At 38.8% G+C, this 8,113-nt stretch overlaps 1 pseudogene; it reads left to right on the top strand.

Moving 5' to 3' along the window:
- The first annotated feature begins 2,833 nt into the window (after positions 1–2,833).
- On the top strand, positions 2,834–5,910 carry LOC9631285 (annotated as a pseudogene).
- The last annotated feature ends 2,203 nt before the right edge of the window (positions 5,911–8,113 follow it).

The raw sequence follows: 8,113 nt of genomic DNA, 5'->3' as shown, positions 1-8,113 counted from the left end.
CTATAGCGTATGTGGTTTTTACCCTTTATCCTATGGTGATTTACCATAGGATAACACCACAAAGCAGAACCTAAGCCCTCTTTATGCCAGATGACACATGCCATATGTCATATGCCATGTTTCAAAGGACAGTGGTGCAGAACACGAGGTTTAGAGCCTTGGGCCACTGAACGAAGGAACGGTGCCAAACTCTCAAGCATGGAGCCAAGGAGCAACAAAACCAGAGCACGGAGCAACTCTCGAGCATACAACCTAAGGAGCAAAGAGACAGGAGCCCGGAGCAACTTGGAACATCCATTTGCCAGGACCAGCACCCAAAACGGAGCCAAACGAAGTCTAGCGCTATTTCGGCATACCGGTGCCCTAACGCAAAGACATGGGTACTCCACTAGCTAGCATGGAATGGAACTTGGGCTTAGACCCAAACCAAACGCAGAACAAGAATAGGCATGCAAGTGGGAGCTAGATTATGCTTCAGGTTAGTCGGCCATGCCCGACCTACCCATTATCCCTACTATACATTTGGAACCCCCGATAGCACCCCCCCCCCCCCCCCCCCGTTTTTTTGAGGAACACATGCTTTGGGCTTTCACCTCAAGCCCCCCTTAGTATCAGGGGTTAATCTTTGGGACAAGTTTGAAACTTATTAAATATGGAATGGCGCTAAATTGTGAATTTGAACCCGGGATGAACCCCATTGTGTTCAGGCCAATCTTTACCTTCCATAGATATGCCAAATGAGCAAATTTAAATGCTTTCCATAAATAGTATTTAGGACCGAAATGAGACTAACACAAAGGGCATGATAGTGAGGGTGTTTGGCAGACATGGTAAGCTATCATGTAGTGATATTAAGGGACTAATCTTAATACGCGAGGGTTCTTGTCATTAGCAAGTGCAAGACAAAACGAGACAAGAACTCCTTATCGGGCTAATTATGCTTAGTTAATAACATGTAAGAATTCCGTCCTTATGCTCATCCGGTCTAAGTACACTCGAAATGCCCAGGTAACTCCACTAGCACAAGAGGGACTAATGAAGGGTCCAGCAATACCGACCTTCTACCGTTGTGGTAGTAAGGAAAGAATATCCAAAAGGACTGGCCGACTTGTAACTTTCGATACCCGAAGTCATATTCGCAACAATACCATGTTAGCTGATGGAGTACCTATATCCTCGTGTTAAGCCATCAGTATACTGAAATAGCACCAAACTTTGTTTAGCTCCATTTTATATGCTGGTCTTGGTATTAGGATGCTATAAGCTCTAAGATTGTTCCAATGTCACTCTGTGTTCTTATCCTTTTTCTCTTTAGGCTAAATGTTTAAGAGTCGTTCTGTGCTCTAGTTCTTTCACTCTTTAGCTGCAAGTTTAAGAGTTGAGCTTTATCCCTTCCTTTAGTGGCCCAAAGCCCTAAAACTCAAGTTCCAGTCCATTGTCCCCAAACATGTGGCATGTGGCATATAAAGGGATAGATTCTACTTTGTGGTTATCTTATGGTAAATCACCATAGAATAAATTGTGAAAACCATATATACTATACTCACTATTCATAGTAGTGCTCACCACCATCAGTATTAATTTAGGGCTTGAATGCATATCCACTAAATTTTACTAACCTTTGATACTTCTTCACCATGTAACCATACCCTTGGTCACTAAACAAAAGGATTATTCCTTTTGCTTTCCATAGTTTAAAACTTTGGGATGATAGTTCGAAACATTGCAACTCAATGTAAGTCTCATAGGTATTCCCCCAACTTTTGCCACTAGAATGCCTTAACCATGTGGCTAGAGCAAGGTTCTGATGATCCATGCAAGGCAGTGCCACTCATAGTTGAATTGGGAACATTGATCATTCAATCTCTCATAGCTATTAAATACTTCATCAAATAACCCTATTTATCTAGCATTAGACTCTTTAGTAATTATATCATCTTCCACCACATAAATGTAATCTTCCTTGGTCATACTAACCTTTTTTAGCCTCACTAATTCCACTTTGTAGGGATTTAATAAACCCCTTAGGGTCTGGAGACAATTTCTTTAAGCTTTCACCCTTGGATTTAGTTTTGGCCTTAGTCTCAGTTTTAGTCTTAGCCTCAATCTTGGTCTTAATTTCAGTCTCAGTCTCGAATTTGAATTTGAACTTGGACTCCCTCTCAAACCTAGTTTCGACCTCCATTTCTCAGACTTGATCTTGGACTCGATCTCAGACATGGTATCAAACTTGAAATCAGTTCTAAACTCAATCTCAAACTAGGTCTCAAACTTGGTTTTGACACTTCTATGTCTTATAACATTTGCCATGTGTTAGTTCTTTTTGTATCTTGTTTTAAAGACTTGCTTCATCGATCACTTTGTATTTGTTCCTCAAACACTTCTTTAGGAGTTCCACTCCCATTCTCAACTTTCTGAATTGGAACTTTTAGTTCAAATGTATTACATTAGTTGAACTTCCGCTTTATCCATTGTCATATGACACACTTTCAACTCTATTTTAGTGCTTAGGGATTTGTGTCTTACTGATCAAAACATGATTCCTGAAATGTAACCAATACCACACACACCTTGATTGCTGCCACAAACAGCCAAATGCAAATTCTTAGCTTTTGATATGACTTGCAAAGTACTCAAAGTGATCTTTGGTCCCATATCCACAAGGAGGCAATGGAAAGGTTCCCTTGGAATCCCAATGGAAAACCAAATAAGTGGTTGGAACCATTCCAAACATTAAAGGAAAATAAAAAACAAGTATTAAATAAATAAATCAATCAATTAATCAAACATTAAAGGATCCTGCCATGGAACTTGTTGAGTTAAGAGACTGATCATGAAGAATTTTCAATCTGGAGAGAATGAGCCTGTTGTATGCAAAAGACAGGATCATAATCCAGCTGCAAATTTCTTGAGGAATCACACCTTGTGAATTGGTTCCCACTATATCTGAGGTATGTGGAATTCAAGCTTTTTTACTGGCATATGGGTATGTAATTATCTTTTTTTTCTGCCATCAAACAGCTTCTGTCTTGGGGAATTGCAAGCTTGGCAAGGCCGCCTTGGGAGAGAACGTCAAGACACAGATCGTATCTTCAACTTGAGCTCTTCAAGCTCTACGAATTCAGTAAGCTTAAACTCTCGTATTGCAGTTGTTTGTTGATTTTTCTTGTTTGTATATGGAGGCCTGTCCCTTCTGTAGACGAGTGAGAGAAGCACAATCTTTCTGCCGAGGTAGTGCCTCGTGGAAGTTGCAGATGGAAACTTTTTCAATTTTTGTGTAGTTGTATCCGTGCCCCAAAGGATCTCGAGTCCAACGTGCGTTTGTGAAATCATCTGGAGGCAAAGAGCAGTAAGTGATACACTCTTATCTGTAACAAATTCTCATCGAATATGACAGGTTTCCATTTCTCTTGGATCCAAACACCGGCACGTCAATGTATGAGAGTTGTGAGTAACTTTCTCGTTTTCTTTCCATCACAATCAGCTTGCATGAATGCCTCTGGCAGCCGATATTGTCAACTACTTGTTCCAGGAATATGGTGAGAGAAGCAAGCCAACATTTGGGATTTTAGAAAGGTAAGAAGTTTTATTGAAGTGTAAACTCTTCGGTATTTCATCATAGTGTGTTCCAGCACTTTAGTCACTGGCTGGGTGCCGAAAATAATACGAGCAGGGGGAGGCATGTCACTGTGGAATGGAGCATTGCCAAATCCTCCACAGAAGCTACTTGAGCTCTACTCGAACAACCATGTAAAGTGCTTTGTTTTCAAAGAATTCTAAAAGTTTTTGGTAGTTTGCAAGGTTGCTAAGAGAAGCCCTGTGCGACCTGGAACTTCCTTACATCCTCTAGAAAAGGGTCACTTAATTGCTCCAAGCTCAAGCAAATCTCGGGTTCAACACAGGTAACCTTTTGGTCTATTTTTTCCCTTCATTATCATTGTCAAGAACAGGTTCCATATCTGGTTGATCCCAACACCGGCATACAAATGGCAGAGTCTCTTGACATAATCCGCTATCTCTTCGCTAACTATAATTCGAAGTGATGTTGATGCAGAGTTTCCTTGGATTGATCAGCTATCATCGTGTTCATTCCATTGAGTGGTACTAATAGTGTATCGAGCTTTACTCCCAAGAACAGCGTAGGAAATGGCAGTTGCTACCATCAGCAAACGGAGGTACCAGCTAAACAGCAGTGTTCCCACAACTATGGACTGGTTGGCTTTCTAGAACGTACGAAGGAGTGTACTAGAGAGAGAAAGAGTTTAGGGCAGGCATTCCTTTTGTACCCCATTTTCAAGAAATGAGGCATTTGGTGCATCACCTGGTCGCTTTTCTGCTACCGCCGGGAACGAGCTCAAGGTTGGGAGGTATGGGTCATGATGTGGGGATCGTTCGTGATTTGGGGTCGTGTCCTTCTTGGTAGGAAGAGAGGAAATTCTGCTTCGCATGCATCCAGGATGCCCCTGGGGGGAGGGTGTGATGTCCTGGACTGAGAAAACCCAAAACGATGGCTGGGACAGCAGTGCTTGGGCAGAATTCGAGAGCTTTGGATGCGCACACAGTGGCTATCATCCCTGGACACATTGATGAAAGGAAAGTGTTAGGTCTTTCTTTCTTGACTTCTCGACTCACTGACCAAACTTTTTGTGACGAGGTTTGAAGTTCTGGAGAGCAAGGACGAGCTTGATCTCATTGGACAACAACCACCAGAACCGCTGCGGCAGTTTAACCAGCGCTTTCAGTCTTATATTCGTAAATTCGTCCTGTGTGGCGACTTGATACGGCTGTGCATCACTTTGCCAAGTTCCAGCCTTCTTGGATTGGTCCTTATCAGGTACTTTCTCGTGCTGGCACTAATTCGTATTGGCTAGCAGAGTTGACGGGCAGGAAACCACCGAAGCCAATCAATGGAGTTCATCTCAAACGGTATTTCTTTTGACTGGTACAGTTCACGTTTCGTTTCTATTCTTTTAATGCTGTGAGTGTCTTTGCGAGAACTATTTTGTTACTCACAGGCCCGAACCTGATTCGGGAGCAGGACACTGTCTCCTGGGATAAGTTCTGTCCCATTCGCGATGCGGAGACAGCTTGTTGAGGGGCACGATCCTGTGGTACGTAATGCTTCTCTCTCCCCTGTCTCTTGAGGTTTCCGATCGTCACAGTTCTGAGGTGCATTCTTTGTCTCAAATCGCTGAGAATGTTAATCTGCATTTCCTTGCTTTCTGTCATAACTGTTACATTTGAACTGCTTTCTATGTTTTCTTGTTCCGTGGTCTCGTTCGTCTAGTTGTGGCCTGTCGTTAACAATCTTTCACTGGGGATGGCCAAAGCGCTTGGTCTCTCTGGCGTTGGAAAGTTTCATGGCGGTTGGTTCTCGTTGACAGTTGGCCAAGTCGCTTGGTCCTTTCGGCTTGTCAATCGACTGCCTATGACGGGCTGCTTCAAGGATGGATGAGACACGGGAAAATTTGTGTGATGCCTTTCTGTGCTTATTGTCTTTCTTTCATACCATTGCCTCGGAGCTTGAACATCGATGCTACCTCAGAATCTTTGACTTTGGACCTTCAATCACTTGGGATTGAGACTCATTCGCCCCTTGAGAGTTGCACACCATCAACACTGAATCTCTTAGTATCTGCGCACTTGGGATGTGCTTTCCCCAGTCAGTCGCCAAATACGAAACGTACGGGAGTGTGTAGACATTCTTTGGATGATGTTAGTGCAGAGGTCATGAAGGGAACCGCCATGGAGATGTGCTCCAGGTCGAGATAGCTTCAGTGTCGGCTGGATATGCAGTGGAATGACTCCAGCAGTTGGTTTTGCAACAAGCCTGGAGAATCTTTTTGTGGTTGAAGAATATATTTGTAATGAAGAGCAAGAGTCCAAATCTGCATCATTTATGACAAAAAATCAATTATAATAGAATTTGATTACAAGCAAAATAGTGAGGAAGAAAAAGAATAGAAGTCCTAACTAAATTAAAAATTGATGAACAATTAACCCGAATTTATGGATATTGATGCTAAAGGTTGGACAGGACAATATATTATTTTTGTATTAAATTTTTTCATTTGTATAAACTCAATTTGTATAAACTATAGCTTAAAAATACTTATAAATAAACTTTCCTTTTATTAAGTTTCCCACCTAATTTCATTTAATTCTAAAATTCATTGAGTTAAATTAAATTTTAGTATTATTTTTTATCTTCTATATTTTATAAAATACATTTAAAACTCAGTAAGTGGTGTAAAATACAATTTAATATGTAAACACATATTAGGCAATTGCTACAAGGCACAAAACAAAAATCCTCAGTTTATATTAACCAAATAAAAAAGTCATATATAAATAGTTAACATATAACTTAATAAACTAATAAATAAAAATTTATAAATATTTTTTAGTTTTTTAATAAGATATTTGTAAGTTTTATAACTAAATCTGATCTACATTTCATTCAAATATATCATATCAATAAATATTTTCCTAACACTATTTTGTATTGTCTTAAGTTGAATGCATCTATATTCGTAGACACAAATATTAGTCTTTTAGCACCTGATTATTTAGATATTTCATTAAATATCCAAATACTAATTCAAACACTTTTAAAAGGAACTTCAAGTCACCAAGGGTAGTAATATGCTTTTTGCAAGCTAAGAATAATAGAGATTGTTATTGTCACACTCTGAGATCATGAAATGCAAGGATTCTATTTAGAGGAAGAAGTCCTTTGAATTCAATAACATACTTATTAACCATCATGAGATTTGATAGCTTGCAGGGATAATATTCCAAATTATCGACAGTAACTTATGCATTAATCTTTTGGCACACCAAGATAAGTCTATTGACATTCAAAGGACATTGCATACTTATGCTTTGCTAAAATTTTGCCTTCAACTCCACTTTCACTTACTTTGTTATGTTTGAATGTAAACTTAGATAATTTTCTATCCAAAAGTAGAACTTTGTCCATGACATCAAATAACTCCAGTTTTTTATAGAGTTAAGTGAGGATGATATTTGACAATATTATTGTGATGATCTTGCAACACTTGTTCAACACTCATAGACTTGAAATGATAGTATGATTTGGTTCAACAACCCAATCAAATTTTCTGCTTATGGTGTGTTGTAAGATATATCTTTCCTTCACTTTATAAAGGATTATTTTTATTTTTTTGGTTTCTATCCTTTAGTAAAGATCAAGCAAGATGCATATGAACTTGTGTATCTGGAGAAAAGTTAGGAAGAGCTCTTGGCTGAGTTTTTACAAATTGAGTATAAAATTCAATATATAAAATCTTCAAAATTGAAGAAATTAGTATGCAATTATAGGTCGAAGGAGTAGCTAGAGAGTATAGCTAAACTTTATACTCACAAATATAAATTTTTTATTGCATGCTTCATTTTTCTCAATTACACATATTACTTTTGTAGTGAATAAAACTCTAGATGATATGATTTACAATATCACAAAATTGATTTTTATATAAAAAACAGATAGAAATTCTAAAGTTCCTCAATATCTACTTGATGAATAGAGAGAAAAGACTGTTAGAAGTATTTGAGAATATGATAAGGGGGGTTATCTATATCACGCAAATTGTGAGTAGGGTCTTGGGATATTTAGTATTAAAGAGTGCGGCTCTTGGGGAGAGTTGCAGTTCTCAACTTCTCATGAAGGTGTGAATTTGTAAGGAAGCGTGGTGGATTATAAGCAGCTAAAGAGAATATAAAAGGTCTATAAAGATTCAAATATAATAAGAAAATATTCATAAATAAAAATGCACCATTTTTTTCCAATTGGTTAAAGGTCTTGGGTTATTTGGGGTTAAACATCTTTGGGTTTAAATAATACTAGGCTAGATGACCTCATGGGAAGTTCAAATTCAATGACAATGCAAGTGACAATGGAGATGAGGATAAGAAAGCTTCGAATCAAACTCATATTCCACCATCTGATAATCAGGATCAAGCTCTAATTTCACTACCAAACGATCATATGATGGTACCTTTTTTTATTCATATGACTCTTCTATAGGTTCGTCTTGTTTTCCCAATAACACCATGCTTCCCTGAAAGTTCACGCCCTCGTGAACAAAAG

Source organism: Selaginella moellendorffii, unplaced genomic scaffold (assembly GCF_000143415.4).
Source record: "Selaginella moellendorffii unplaced genomic scaffold, v1.0 SELMOscaffold_10, whole genome shotgun sequence".
In the NCBI taxonomy this organism is placed as follows: Eukaryota; Viridiplantae; Streptophyta; class Lycopodiopsida; order Selaginellales; family Selaginellaceae; genus Selaginella; species Selaginella moellendorffii.
The sequence above is the reverse complement of the archived record's forward strand: the minus strand, read 5'-3'. Positions and strand labels throughout refer to the sequence as shown.